Below are 16,126 nucleotides of genomic sequence, written 5' to 3' on the forward strand. Positions count from 1 at the left end.
AGGGAGTTTGACTGGGGCGGTACATCTCTCAAATAATAACGGAGGTGTCCCAAGGCCAGCTCAGTGCGGACAGAAACCACACATAGAGCAAAAGGGCAAATGCTGACTTGATCTCGGTGTTCAGTACACACAGGGACAGCAAAAGCTCGGCCTATCGATCCTTTTGGTTTAAAGAGTTTTTAACAAGAGGTGTCAGAAAAGTTACCATAGGGATAACTGGCTTGTGGCGGCCAAGCGTTCATAGCGACGTCGCTTTTTGATCCTTCGATGTCGGCTCTTCCTATCATTGTGAAGCAAAATTCACCAAGCGTTGGATTGTTCACCCATGCAAGGGAACGTGAGCTGGGTTTAGACCGTCGTGAGACAGGTTAGTTTTACCCTACTACTAATGACAAAACGTTGTTGCGACAGCATTCCTGCGTAGTAGTACGAGAGGAACCGCAGGTACGGACCAATGGCACAATACTTGTTCGAGCGAACAGTGGTATGACGCTACGTCCGTTGGGATTATGCCTGAACGCCTCTAAGGTCGTATCCGTGCTGGACTGCAATGATAAATAAGGGGCAATTTGCATTGTATGGCTTCTAAACCATTAAAAGTTTATTATTCATTTAATAGACGACGATGGATGTGATGCCAATGTTACATATAACATAGTAAATTGGGAGGATCTTCGATCACCTGGTGCCGCGCTAGTTATATATTAAAACATTATTTAATACAATGACAAAGCCTTGAATCAATTGTAAACGACTTTTATAACAGGCAAGGTGTTGTAAGTGGTTGAGCAGCTGCCATACTGCGATCCACTGAAGCTTGACGAAATATCCTTTGCTTGACGATTCGATAAAATATATATGTTTAAGGCATATATAAAATATATATTATTCATATATTATATATATATATAATGCCAAAATTGTATGCATAATTATTAATTATTTATGTAATTACGCATATTATGCTTGGTGTATTGTGGCGGAAAATTTATATTAAGAAAATATAATATAATATATATAAATATATTATATATATATATATATAAATAATATATCTATGTGTACAAAATATACTTGTGTATTTTATAATATGCATTTATTTAGTATGCGTTAGTTATATATATTTATTTGGTAGCAAAAGGAACGCCATTATATAGTGGCGAAAATTAATAATATGCATAGTAAGTATATCTAAGTATACAAAATACTTGCATATTTTATATATGCATTTATTTATTATGCGTTGGTTATATATATTTATTTGGTAGCAAAAGGAACGCCATTATATTAGTGGCGAAAATTAAGAATATGCATACTAGTATATCTATGTGTACAAAATACTTGCGTATTTATATATATGCATTTATTTATAATGCGTTGGTTATATATATTTATTTGGTAGCAAAAGGAACGTCATCATATTAGTGGCGAAAATTAAGAATATGCAAAGGTATAACTATGTGTACAAAATACTTGCGTATTTTAAATATGCATTTATTTAGTATGCGTTAGTTATTTATATTTATTTGGTAGCAAAAGGAACGCCATTATATTAGTGGCGAAAATTAATAATATGCATAGTAAGTATATCTAAGTATACAAAATACTTGCATATTTTATATATGCATTTATTTATTATGCGTTGGTTATATATATTTATTTGGTAGCAAAAGGAACGCCATTATATTAGTGGCGAAAATTAAGAATATGCATAGTATATCTATGTGTACAAAATACTTGCGTATTTTATATATGCATTTATTTATTATGCGTTGGTTATATATATATTTATTTGGTAGCAAAAGGAACGCCATTATATTAGTGGCGAAAATTAAGAATATGCATAGTATATCTATGTGTACAAAATACTTGCGTATTTTATATATGCATTTATTTATTATGCGTTGGTTATATATATTTATTTGGTAGCAAAAGGAACGCCATTATATTAGTGGCGAAAATTAAGAATATGCATAGTATATCTATGTGTACAAAATACTTGCGTATTTTATATATGCATTTATTTATTATGCGTTGGTTATATATATTTATTTGGTAGCAAAAGGAACGCCATTATATTAGTGGCGAAAATATGCATAGTATAATATGTGTACAAAATACTTGCGTATTTTAAATATGCATTTATTTAGTATGCGTTAGTTATATATATTTATTTGGTAGCAAACGCCATTATATTAGTGGCGAAAATTAAGAATATGCATATATATCTATGTGCAAAATACTTTATTTTATAATATGCATTTATTTAGTATGCGTTGGTTATATATATTTATTTGGTAGCAAAAGGAACGCCATTATATTAGTGGCGAAAATTAAGAATATGCATAGTATATCTATGTGTACAAAATACTTGCGTATTTTATATATGCATTTATTTATATGGTTATATATATTTATTTGGTAGCAAAAGGAACGTCATCATATTAGTGGCGAAAATTAAGAATATGCAAAGGTATAATATGTGTACAAAATACTTGCGTATTTTAAATATGCATTTATTTAGTATGCGTTAGTTGTATATATTTATTTGGTAGCAAAAGGAACGCCATTATATTAGTGGCGAAAATTAAGAATATGCATAGTATATCTATGTATACAAAATACTTGCATATTTTTATATATGCATTTATTTATTATGCGTTGGTTATATATATTTATTTGGTAGCAAAAGGAACGCCATTATATTAGTGGCGAAAATCAAGAATATGCATAGTATATCTATGTGTACAAAATACTTGCGTATTTTATATATGCATTTATTTATTATGCGTTGGTTATATATATTTATTTGGTAGCAAAAGGAACGCCATTATATTTAGTGGCGAAAATTAAGAATATGCATAGTATATCTATGTGTACAAAATACTTGTATATTTTAAATATGCATTTATTTAGTAAGCGTTAGTTATATATATTTATTTGGTAGCCAGAAGGACGCCATCATATTAGTGGCGAAAATTAAAAATATGCATGGTATATCTATGTGTACAAAATACTTGTGTATTTTAAATATACATTTATTTGGTACGCAATTACATGAATTTGGTAGCCAGAAGGACGCCATCATATTAGTGGCGAAAATTAAAAATATGCATGATATAAAAAAATATATATACATTTATGTATGTATCTATATGAACAGAATACTTGCGTATTTTAAGTATGCATTTATTTCATACACAATTATGTGTTTGGTAGCAAAAGAACGCCATCATATTATAGTGGCACAAATTAAGACATGAGATATGAGTTCAACTTTGACAAAAAATTTCAACATATGAAAATTGAAGAAAAAACTTTTTAAATAGCATTTTATACTGTTTATTAATATAATGAGATAAGATTTTGAATTTAACTTGAGAAAAAAGATTTTTTGGACTTGGTGAATTTTTTATTGAACTGCAGCCATATGATATGAGGTTCTACCGAGAGATGAGTTCAACTTTGACAAAAAATTTCAACATATGAAAATTGAAGAAAAAACTTTTTAAATATCATTTTATACAGTTTATTAATAAAATGAGATACAATTTTGAATTTAACTTGAGAAAAAAATTTTTTGGACTTGGTGAATTTTTTATTGAATTGCAGCCATATGATATGAGGTTCTACCGAGAGATGAGTTCAACTATGACAAAAAATTTCAACATATGAAAATTGAAGAAAAAACTTTTTAAATATCATTTTATACAGTTTATTAATATAATGAGATAAGATTTTGAATTTAACTTGAGAAAAAAGATTTTTTGACTTGGTGAATTTTTTATTGAACTGCAGCCATATGATATGAGGTTCTACCGAGAGATGAGTTCAACTTTGACAAAAAATTTCAACATATGAAAATTGAAGAAAAAAACTTTTTTAATTATCATTTTAAACAGTTTATTTAATATAATGAGATAAGATTTTGAATTTAACTTGAGAAAAAGATTTTTTGGACTTGGTGAATTTTTTATTGAACTTCAGCCATATATGATATGAGGTTCTACCGAGATATGAGTTCAACATTGAAAAAAATTTCAACATATGAAAATTGAAGAAAAAACTTTTTAAATATCATTTTATACAGTTTATTAATATAATGAGATACGATTTTGAATTTAACTTGAGAAAAAATTTTTTGGACTTGGTGAATTTTTTATTGAACTGCAGCCATATGATATGAGGTTCTACCGAGATATGAGTTCAACTTTGACAAAAAATTTCAACATATGAAAATTGAAGAAAAAACTTTTATATATCATTTTATACAGTTTTATTAATATAATGAGATAAGATTTTGAATTTAACTTGAGAAAAAATTTTTTGGACTTGGTGAATTTTTTATTGAATTGAACTTCAGCCATATGATATGAGGTTCTACCGAGATATGAGTTCAACTTTGACAAAAAATTTCAACATATGAAAATTGAAGAAAAAACTTTTTAAATAGCATTTTATACAGTTTATAAATATAATGAGATAAGATTTTGAATTTAACTTGAGAAAAAAAATTTTTTGGACTTGGTGAATTTTTATTGAACTGCAGCCATATGATATGAGGTTCTACCGAGATATGAGTTCAACTTTGACAAAAAAATTTCAACATATGAAAATTGAAGAAAAAACTTTTTATATATCATTTTATACAGTTTTTTAATAAAATGAGATAAGATTTTGAATTTAACTTGAGAAAAAATTTTTTGGACTTGGTGAATTTTTTATTTTTATTGAACTTCAGCCATATGATATGAGGTTCTACCGAGATATGAGTTCAACTTTGACAAAAAATTTCAACAACATGAAAAATTGAAGAAAAAACTTTTTAAATAGCATTTTATACTGTTTATTAATATAATGAGATAAGATTTTTAATTTAACTTGAGAAAATGAATTTTTTGGACTTGGTGAATTTTTTATTGAACTGCAGCCATATGATATGAGGTTCTACCGAGATATGAGTTCAACTTTGACAAAAAATTTCAACATATGAAAATTGTAGAAAAAACTTTTTATATATCATTTATACAGTTTTTTGATAAAATGAGATAAGATTTTGAATTTAACTTGAGAAAAAAAATTTTTTGGACTTGGTGAAATTTTATTGAACTGCAGCCATATATATGGAGTGTTCTATGCCGAGATATGAGTTTCAACTATGACAAAAATTTTAAACAATGTGAAAACAATTTACGATTGTACTAGTATTTATATACAAATTATTGAAAAGTTAAAAAATAATGAAGTTTTGCTGTTGTATTATTAAATTAGTGCCACATAAAGATACATTAGGTGGTGATAGACCTTAGTAAAATGAGCGGGTTGTAGAAAACGTGTCACAAAACCTATATAGGGGTGGTGAGGTCGGGCAGGCATGTCATATGAGAAAAATTTCACAAGTGAAATATATATGTCTATGTATATGGAGTGTAATGCCGGCATAAGTCATATATATAAATAATATATGAAAATAATCATATAGAAGGCAATATGATTAAAAAAGTTAAAAATAATGAAGTTTTACTGTTGCATTATTAAATTAGTGCAACATAAAGATACATTAGGTGGTATACCTTAGTAAAATGAGCTGGTTGTAGAAAACGTGTCACAAAACCTATATAGGGGTGGTGATGTCGAGCAGGCATGTCATATATGAGAAAAATTTCACAAGTGAAATATATATGACTATGTATATGGAGTGAGTCTTGCCGGCATAAGTCATATATAAATAATATATGAAAATAATCATATAGAAGGCAATATGATTAAAAAAGTTAAAAATAATGAAGTTTTACTGTTGTATTATTAAATTAGTGCAACAAAAAGATACGTTAGATGGTAATACTAAATAAAAATAAGAGCATTGTAGAAAACGTGTCACAAAACCTATATAGGGGTGGTGAGGTCGGGCAGGCATGTCATATGAGAAAAATTTCACAAGTGAAATATATATGACTATTTATATGGAGTGAGTCATGCCGGCATAAGTCATATATAAATAATATATGAAAATAATCATATAGAAGGCAATATGATTAAAAAAGTTAAAAATAATGAAGTTTTACTGTTGCATTATTAAATTAGTGCAACATAAAAAGATACATTAGGTGGTATACCTTAGTAAAATGAGCTGGTTGTAGAAAACGTGTCACAAAACCTATATAGGGGTGGTGATGTCGAGCAGGCATGTCATATGAGAAAAATTTCACAAGTGAAATATATATGACTATGTATATGGAGTGAGTCTTGCCGGCATAAGTCATATATAAATAATATATGAAAATAATCATATAGAAGGCAATATGATTAAAAAAGTTAAAAATAATGAAGTTTTACTGTTGCATTATTAAATTAGTGCAACATAAAGATACATTAGATGGTAATACTAAATAAAATAAGAGCATTGTAGAAAACGTGTCACAAAACCTATATAGGGGTGGTGAGGTCGAGCAGGCATGTCATATGAGAAAAATTTCACAAGTGAAATATATATGACTATTTATATGGAGTGAGTCATGCCGGCATAAGTCATCATATATAAATAATATATGAAAATAATCATATAGAAGGCAATATGATTAAAAAAGTTAAAAATAATGAAGTTTTACTGTTGCATTATTAAATTAGTGCAACATAAAGATACATTAGGTGGTAATACTAAATAGTAATAATGAGCTGGTTGTAGAAAACGTGTCACAAAAACCTATATAGGGGTGGTGATGTCGAGCAGGCATGTCATATGAGAAAATTTCACAAGTGAAATATATATGACTATGTATATGGAGTGAGTCTTGCCGGCATAAGTCATATATAAATAATATATGAAAATAAATCATATAGAAGGCAATATGATTTAAAAAAAGTTAAAAATAATGAAGTTTTACTGTTGCATTATTAAATTAGTGCAACATAAAGATACATTAGGTGGTATACCTTAGTAAAATGAGCTGGTTGTAGAAAACGTGTCACAAAACCTATATAGGGGTGGTGATGTCGAGCAGGCATGTCATATGAGAAAAATTTCACAAGTGAAATATATATGACTATGTTATATGGAGTGAGTCTTGCCGGCATAAGTCATATATAAATAATATATGAAAATAATCATATAGAAGGCAATATGATTAAAAAAAGTTAAAAAATAATGAAGTTTTACTGTTGCATTATTAAATTAGTGCAACATAAAGATTACATTAGGTGGTATACCTTAGTAAAATAAGAGCTGGTTGTAGAAAACGTGTCACAAAACCTATATAGGGGTGGTGATGTCGAGCAGGCATGTCATATGAGAAAAAATTTCACAAGTGAAATATATATGACTATGTATATGGAGTGAGTCTTGCCGGCATAAGTCATATATAAATAATATATGAAAATAATCATATAGAAGGCAATATGATTAAAAAAGTTAAAAATAATGAAGTTTTACTGTTGCATTATTAAATTAGTGCAACATAAAGATACATTAGGTGGTATACCTTAGTAAAATGAGCTGGTTGTAGAAAACGTGTCACAAACCTATATAGGGGTGGTGATGTCGAGCAGGCATGTCATATGAGAAAAATTTCACAAGTGAAATATATATATGACTATGTATATGGAGTGAGTCTTGCCGGCATAAGTCATATATAATAATATATGAAAATAATCATATAGAAGGCAATATGATTAAAAAAGTTCTTAAATCGAATAATGAAGTATCACTGTTGTATTATTAAATTAGTGCAACAAAAAGATACGTTAGAACTGGGTGATACTAAATAAAATGAGAGCATTGTAGAAAACGTGTCACAAAAACCTATATAGGGGTGGTGAGGTCGGGCAGGCATGTCATATAAGAGAAAGATTTCACAAGTGAAATATATATGACTATTTATATGGAGTGTCAGATGCCGGGCATAAGTCATATATAAATAATATATGAAAAATAATCATATAGAAGGCAATATGATTAAAAAAGTTAAAAATAATGAAGTTTTACTGTTGCATTATTAAATTAGTGCAACATAAAGATACATTAGGTGGTATACCGAGACCTTAGTAAAATGAGCTGGTTGTAGAAAACGTGTCACAAAACCTATATAGGGGTGGTGATGTCGAGCAGGCATGTCATATGAGAAAAATTTCACAAGTGAAATATAAATGACTATGTATATGGAGTGAGTCTTGCCGGCATAAGTCATATATATAATATATGAAAATAATCATATAGAAGGCAATATGATTAAAAAAAGTTAAAAATAAAGTTTTACTGTTGCATTATTAAATTAGTGCAACATAAAGATACATTAGGTGGTATACCTTAGTAAAATGAGCTGGTTGTAGAAAACGTGTCACAAAACCTATATATAGGGGTGGTGATGTCGAGCAGGCATGTCATATGAGAAAAATTTCACAAGTGAAATATATATGACTATGTATATGGAGTGAGTCTTGCCGGCATAAGTCATATATAAATAATATATGAAAATAATCATTAGAAGGCAATATGATTAAAAAAGTTAAAAAATAATGAAGTTTTACTGTTGTATTATTAAATTAGTGCAACAAAAAGATACGTTAGATGGTAATACTAAATAAAATAAGAGCATTGTAGAAACGTGTCACAAAACCTATACATGGTGGCAGTGTGTGCTCATCACGTATATATGTATTGGATGCATATATTTCAGTTTGCATATTAAGTAATAATTATGTTATTATTAATTAATTATTAGTCTCATCCGATATAAAAATTGATACTATTATATGGTTATATAATTATTACTATTATATAAGCATATAATGTATTAAATGTCTTTTTTCAAAAGAAGACGGTGTTTCGTAGCTAAAGAATTAATATTTTGTGAATAATTGAAAAATCCTCTAGGACACTATTGTGGACGGAGGTTTTTACTAATATAATATTGTCTACACGTAAATGCAGAATTAGATAAAATTATCAATTTGTCATCAAAATAAAATAATTTTTTATTCAATTAATTGAATTTAAATTATAAATATGCATGTGTGATATAATATATTTAGTAAGTTGAAATAAAATGATATTTTTGAACGATTATATGCATATATATTTTATATATAAGTATATATATTTATATAAACAATTGTGAATTATAACTAGCGAACGTGAATGCTATCTAATTATGGCCACATTCGTATAGTACATGTCAAGTATAACATATATATATATATACAATTATTGAATATTATCGTTTGTTATTCAAAAATATTTGTGAGTTGTCATGTATTTTACATATTTGAAGATTTATGTAATTATATTTTAAATATATTTACATAATGAAATGAACATTATTCTGGTTGATCCTGCCAGTAGTTATATGCTTGTCTCAAAGATTAAGCCATGCATGTCTAAGTACACACGAATTAATAGTGAAACCGCAAAAGGCTCATTATATCAGTTATGGTTCCTTAGATCGTTAACAGTTACTTGGATAACTGTGGTAATTCTAGAGCTAATACATGCAATTAAAACACGGACCTTCTGGAACGTGTGCTTTTATTAGGCTAAAACCAAGCGATCGCAAGATCGTTACACTGGTTTGAACTCTAGATAACATGCAGATCGTATGGTCTCGTACCGACGACAGATCTTTCAAATGTCTGCCCTATCAACTTTTGATGGTAGTATCTAGGACTACCATGGTTGCAACGGGTAACGGGGAATCAGGGTTCGATTCCGGAGAGGGAGCCTGAGAAACGGCTACCACATCTAAGGAAGGCAGCAGGCGCGTAAATTACCCACTCCCAGCTCGGGGAGGTAGTGACGAAAAATAACAATACAGGACTCATATCCGAGGCCCTGTAATTGGAATGAGTACACTTTAAATCCTTTAACAAGGACCTATTGGAGGGCAAGTCTGGTGCCAGCAGCCGCGGTAATTCCAGCTCCAATAGCGTATATTAAAGTTGTTGCGGTTAAAACGTTCGTAGTTGAACTTGTGCTTCATACGGGTAGTGCAACTTTACAATTGTAGTTAGTACTATACCTTTATGTATGTAAGCGTATTACCGGTGGAGTTCTATATATATAATTAGGTACTTGTACTTTTTTATATGTTCCTCCTATTTAAAAACCTGCATTAGTGCTCTTCATCGAGTGTTATTGTGGGCCGGTACAATTACTTTGAACAAATTAGAGTGCTTAAAGCAGGCTTCAAATGCCTGAATATTCTGTGCATGGGATAATGAAATAAGACCTCTGTTCTGCTTTCATTGGTTTTCAGATCAAGAGGTAATGATTAATAGAAGCAGTTTGGGGGCATTAGTATTACGACGCGAGAGGTGAAATTCTTGGACCGTCGTAAGACTAACTTAAGCGAAAGCATTTGCCAAAGATGTTTTCATTAATCAAGAACGAAAGTTAGAGGTTCGAAGGCGATCAGATACCGCCCTAGTTCTAACCATAAACGATGCCAGCTAGCAATTGGGTGTAGCTACTTTTATGGCTCTCTCAGTCGCTTCCCGGGAAACCAAAGCTTTTGGGCTCCGGGGGAAGTATGGTTGCAAAGCTGAAACTTAAAGGAATTGACGGAAGGGCACCACCAGGAGTGGAGCCTGCGGCTTAATTTGACTCAACACGGGAAAACTTACCAGGTCCGAACATAAGTGTGTAAGACAGATTGATAGCTCTTTCTCGAATCTATGGGTGGTGGTGCATGGCCGTTCTTAGTTCGTGGAGTGATTTGTCTGGTTAATTCCGATAACGAACGAGACTCAAATATATTAAATAGATATCTTCAGGATTATGGTGTTGAAGCTTATATAGCCTTCATTCATGGTGGCAGTAAAATGTTTATTGTGTTTGAATGTGTTTATATAAGTGGAGCCGTACCTGTTGGTTTGTCCCATTATAAGGACACTAGCTTCTTAAATGGACAAATTGCGTCTAGCAATAATGAGATTGAGCAATAACAGGTCTGTGATGCCCTTAGATGTCCTGGGCTGCACGCGCGCTACAATGAAAGTATCAACGTGTATTTCCTAGACCGAGAGGTCCGGGTAAACCGCTGAACCACTTTCATGCTTGGGATTGTGAACTGAAACTGTTCACATGAACTTGGAATTCCCAGTAAGTGTGAGTCATTAACTCGCATTGATACGTCCCTGCCCTTTGTGCACACCGCCCGTCGCTACTACCGATTGAATTATTTAGTGAGGTCTCCGGACGTGATCACTGTGACGCCTTGTGTGTTGCGGTTGTTTCGCAAAAGTTGACCGAACTTGATTATTTAGAGGAAGTAAAAGTCGTAACAAGGTTTCCGTAGGTGAACCTGCGGAAGGATCATTATTGTTTTAATGCATCTAACCGTTAATAAATTAAATTTGTTTTTCTCTTTTTAGGGAATTGCAATATTTAATAAATTATGTAACTAATAAATATAAATATTTTATTCAATCATATGAGATACAATTATGCAACATATAATAATTTAAATTAGCTAAAAACCGTTTGTCATGTATTATTATTATTATATACTGTATTAAGAGTGTTTTATGTGTTTTGGATAAAATAAAAAACTGCGTGTATATGTACCATAATATACATGCGTTGCAAAATGTATTGTGCATATTCCAGTGCGCATACATTGGTTCGCAACACCTAAAGAAAAACAATGTTGTACCTGTTTGCAGGTTAACGCTTTACATATGTTGATCATAATAAATAAATTTAGCTAAAATATACTTGTCATATATCTTATTATTATCGATTATGTAAAACTAAGACATTTCGCAACATTTATTTAGGTATAAAAAAAAAAAATTTTATTGAAGGAATTGATATATGCCAGTAAAATGGTGTATTTTTAATTTCTTTCAATAAAAATATTCTTGACGTAATGAAATAAAAAAAAAATTGTATCACTCTAAGCGGTGGATCACTCGGCTCATGGGTCGATGAAGAACGCAGCAAACTGTGCGTCATCGTGTGAACTGCAGGACACATGAACATCGACATTTTGAACGCATATCGCAGTCCATGCTGTTATGTACTTTAATTAATTTTTTAGTGCTGCTTGGACTACATATGGTTGAGGGTTGTAAGACTATGCTAAATAAGTTGTTTAAAATTTTTCGGAATTTTAAGCACATTGTATATTATTGGATAATATAAGTGTGAATCTAAAAAAGTTCTCGCTTAAGATATTCATAATATGAATTAATAAATGAAAATACTAAAACTCTGTTGCATGAGAAATTTGAAGAATTATATGTTCTTTATTCATTTCAAATAATATTGAGGAATGTCTAGCATAAAATATATTATTTTATAAACTAGAATTGCCTCTTATTAACGAATATGGTATAAAGAATAATTTTGTGAATATTATGGACCTTCAAGAAAAAAAATAGTATATTTCAAAATAGGCAGAGAATTGTCTATAAGTGTAATTAAACAACCTCAACTCATATGGGACTACCCCCTGAATTTAAGCATATTAATTAGGGAGGAAAAGAAACTAACAAGGATTTTCTTAGTAGCGGCGAGCGAAAAGAAATCAGTTCAGCACTAAGTCACTTTGTCTATATGGCAAATGTGAGATGCAGTGTATGGAACGTCAATATTCTAGTATGAGAAATTAACGATTTAAGTCCTTCTTAAATGAGGCCATTTACCCATAGAGGGTGCCAGGCCCGTATAACGTTAATGATTATTAGATGATGTTTCCAAAGAGTCGTGTTGCTTGATAGTGCAGCACTAAGTGGGTGGTAAACTCCATCTAAAACTAAATATAACCATGAGACCGATAGTAAACAAGTACCGTGAGGGAAAGTTGAAAAGAACTCTGAATAGAGAGTTAAATAGTACGTGAAACTGCTTAGAGGTTAAGCCCGATGAACCTGAATATCCGTTATGGAAAATTCATCATTAGAATTGTAATATTTAATCAATATTATAACGATAGTGTGCATTTTTTCCATATAAGGACATTGTAATCTATTAGCATGTATGGAATTTATCAAACAATTTGATAAGAGTTTATTTAAATTAGAGTGCTTGCATTTTAACATAAAATAAATTTCAAAAATTTGATAAAGTGCTGATAGATTATATGAGTACAGTGCGTTAATTTTTCGGAATTATATAATGGCATGATTATCATTGATTTTTATGTTTATTATAAGCACTTGTATGATTAACAATGCGAAAGATTCAGGATACCTTCGGGACCCGTCTTGAAACACGGACCAAGGAGTCTAACATATGTGCAAGTTATTGGGATATAAACCTAATAGCGTAATTAACTTGACTATTATTGGGATTAGTTTTTTAACTATTTATAGTTGATTAACGCAATCCCGGGGCGTTCTATATAGTTATGTATAATAATATTTATATTATTTATGCCTCTAACTGGAACGTACCTTGAGCATATATGCTGTGACCCGAAAGATGGTGAACTATACTTGATCAGGTTGAAGTCAGGGGAAACCCTGATGGAAGACCGAAACAGTTCTGACGTGCAAATCGATTGTCAGAATTGAGTATAGGGGCGAAAGACCAATCGAACCATCTAGTAGCTGGTTCCTTCCGAAGTTTCCCTCAGGATAGCTGGTGCATTTAACTGTTGTATAAAATAATCTTATCTGGTAAAGCGAATGATTAGAGGCCTTAGGGTCGAAACGATCTTAACCTATTCTCAAACTTTAAATGGGTAAGAACCTTAACTTTCTTGATATGAAGTTTAAGGTTATGATATAATGTGCCCAGTGGGCCACTTTTTGGTAAGCAGAACTGGCGCTGTGGGATGAACCAAACGTAATGTTACGGTGCCCAAATTAACAACTCATTCAGAAACCATGAAAGGCGTTGGTTGCTTAAAACAGCAGGACGGTGATCATGGAAGTCGAAATCCGCTAAGGAGTGTGTAACAACTCACCTGCCGAAGCAACTAGCCCTTAAAATGGATGGCGCTTAAGTTGTATACCTATACATTACCGCTAAAGTAGATGATTTATATTACTTGTAATATAAATTTTTGAAACTTTAGTGAGTAGGAAGGTACAATGGTGTGCTTAGAAGTGTTTGGCGTAAGCCTGCATGGAGCCGTCATTGGTACAGATCTTGGTGGTAGTAGCAAATAATCGAATGAGACCTTGGAGGACTGAAGTGGAGAAGGGTTTTCGTGTGAACAGTGGTTGATCACGAGTTAGTCGGTCCTAAGTTCAAGGCGAAAGCCGAAAATTTTCAAGTAAAAAAAAAGTAACTAAAATTTATATTTTGTCATAATTAAAAAACTTGAATAATTTTGAACGAAAGGGAATACGGTTCCAATTCCGTAACCTGTTGAGTATCCGTTTGTTATTAAATATGGGCCTCGTGCTCATCCTGGCAACAGGAACGACCATAAAGAAGCCGTCGAGAGATATCGGAAGAGTTTTCTTTTCTGTTTTATAGCCGTACTACCATGGAAGTCTTTCGCAGAGAGATATGGTAGATGGGCTAGAAGAGCATGACATATACTGTTGTGTCGATATTTTCTCCTCGGACCTTGAAAATTTATGGTGGGGACACGCAAACTTCTCAACAGGCCGTACCAATATCCGCAGCTGGTCTCCAAGGTGAAGAGTCTCTAGTCGATAGAATAATGTAGGTAAGGGAAGTCGGCAAATTAGATCCGTAACTTCGGGATAAGGATTGGCTCTGAAGATTGAGATAGTCGGGCTTGATTGGGAAACAATAACATGGTTTATGTGCTCGTTCTGGGTAAATAGAGTTTCTATCATTTATGGTAGTTTCTTGTTCCCCGGATAGTTTAGTTACGTAGCCAATTGTGGAACTTTCTTGCTAAAATTTTTAAGAATACTAGTTGGGCAACCAGCTAGTTCTTTTAAATTATAACGATTATCAATTAACAATCAATTCAGAACTGGCACGGACTTGGGGAATCCGACTGTCTAATTAAAACAAAGCATTGTGATGGCCCTAGCGGGTGTTGACACAATGTGATTTCTGCCCAGTGCTCTGAATGTCAAAGTGAAGAAATTCAAGTAAGCGCGGGTCGACGGCGGGAGTAACTATGACTCTCTTAAAGGTAGCCAAATGCCTCGTCATCTAATTAGTGACGCGCATGAATGGATTAACGAGATTCCTACTGTCCCTATCTACTCGTTTACTTCCTTTGCGTTACGAACGAACTTCCGAAGTGAGCAGACGTGCGTCCCGTGCGCTCCTGCGCTCCTGTACGAAAATCGCGTAACACGATAAAAACAGTGCCGACAAAGACGGAATTTAGTGTGTCCCGTGCGGGAACCTAAACGCAATAATTTGGATAGAAAATAGTGACAGTGACACTTAGATTTTCCGAGAAATTTAATTTCTTTTGTGGAAAATTAATACCACGTGCGTGAAAAGTTCTAGTTCTAGTTCTAGTTCTAGTTCTAGTCTAGTTCTTTCAGTGAATAGCAATAAAAGAAGAAGAAGAAAATAAGAAAGTTGAGAAAAGCTCACAGTTTTTGTCACGGACAAAAGCTTGTTAATTGGACCTTACACTGAGTACACTGCTTGCCACAAGTGTACTGGTTGCACTGCTTGGGTTTTACTGCTTGCAGTATTTCTTCTGCGGTTGTTGTGTGATGAACAATAAAATGCGCGGAATGTCGAGTGTGTGTAGCGAGTCTGAAATGTCCATTTCAGAGGATCGCCCAAAAGTGAAAAGAGAAAAGGAGCAGACGGGCGCGGAATAGGGCTGTATCGTCGCCCATCTTGGTTGCGAGCGACGATGCCTCCTCTGCCAAGCGGCTGGCTGTCTCCTTCATTGGAGCCAACGCCGATGGAGCAGCCGTCAACGATGTCGCCACTGGATCCGCCGCTGGAGCCGCCGCTGGAACCGCTGCTGGAACCGCCGCTGGAGTCGCCGATGGAGTTGCTGCTGCTACTGCCGCCCCTGCACCCGCTACGGTGGAGGCTATCGCCCGAATGAGCGGGCCTGCCTGTCCAGCTCCTGCTGGTAATTTTGTTGCTGCCAGTGTGGTGAAGGAAGGGTCTGATGCCGTATTGGCTCAGCTGGCGGGTGTAGACCAGACGGTGAGGTCCGCTGTGCTGCGCGCTGGAATGGCGCCGGAAGCGGCCATCGCCGTTTTGGAGGCAACTGCCCGGCTT

General features: G+C 32.8%; 2 non-coding genes and 1 pseudogene across 2 annotated transcripts; all 3 read left to right on the forward strand.

Annotated features, from left to right (window-relative positions):
• Nucleotides 1-9,314: 9,314 nt before the first annotated feature.
• On the forward strand, nucleotides 9,315-11,311 carry LOC117577426 (small subunit ribosomal RNA). Its single transcript, XR_004573175.1, has one exon. It is a non-coding gene; the product is annotated as a small subunit ribosomal RNA (ribosomal RNA).
• Nucleotides 11,312-11,884: 573 nt separating this feature from the next.
• On the forward strand, nucleotides 11,885-12,063 carry LOC117577434 (5.8S ribosomal RNA). The gene has a single exon (XR_004573180.1). It is a non-coding gene; the product is annotated as a 5.8S ribosomal RNA (ribosomal RNA).
• Nucleotides 12,064-12,419: 356 nt separating this feature from the next.
• Nucleotides 12,420-15,209, forward strand: LOC117577433 (large subunit ribosomal RNA; annotated as a pseudogene).
• The last annotated feature ends 917 nt before the right edge of the window (nucleotides 15,210-16,126 follow it).

This window comes from Drosophila albomicans, unplaced genomic scaffold, assembly GCF_009650485.2.
Source record: "Drosophila albomicans strain 15112-1751.03 unplaced genomic scaffold, ASM965048v2 utg000063l_pilon, whole genome shotgun sequence".
Taxonomy (NCBI): domain Eukaryota; kingdom Metazoa; phylum Arthropoda; class Insecta; order Diptera; family Drosophilidae; genus Drosophila; species Drosophila albomicans.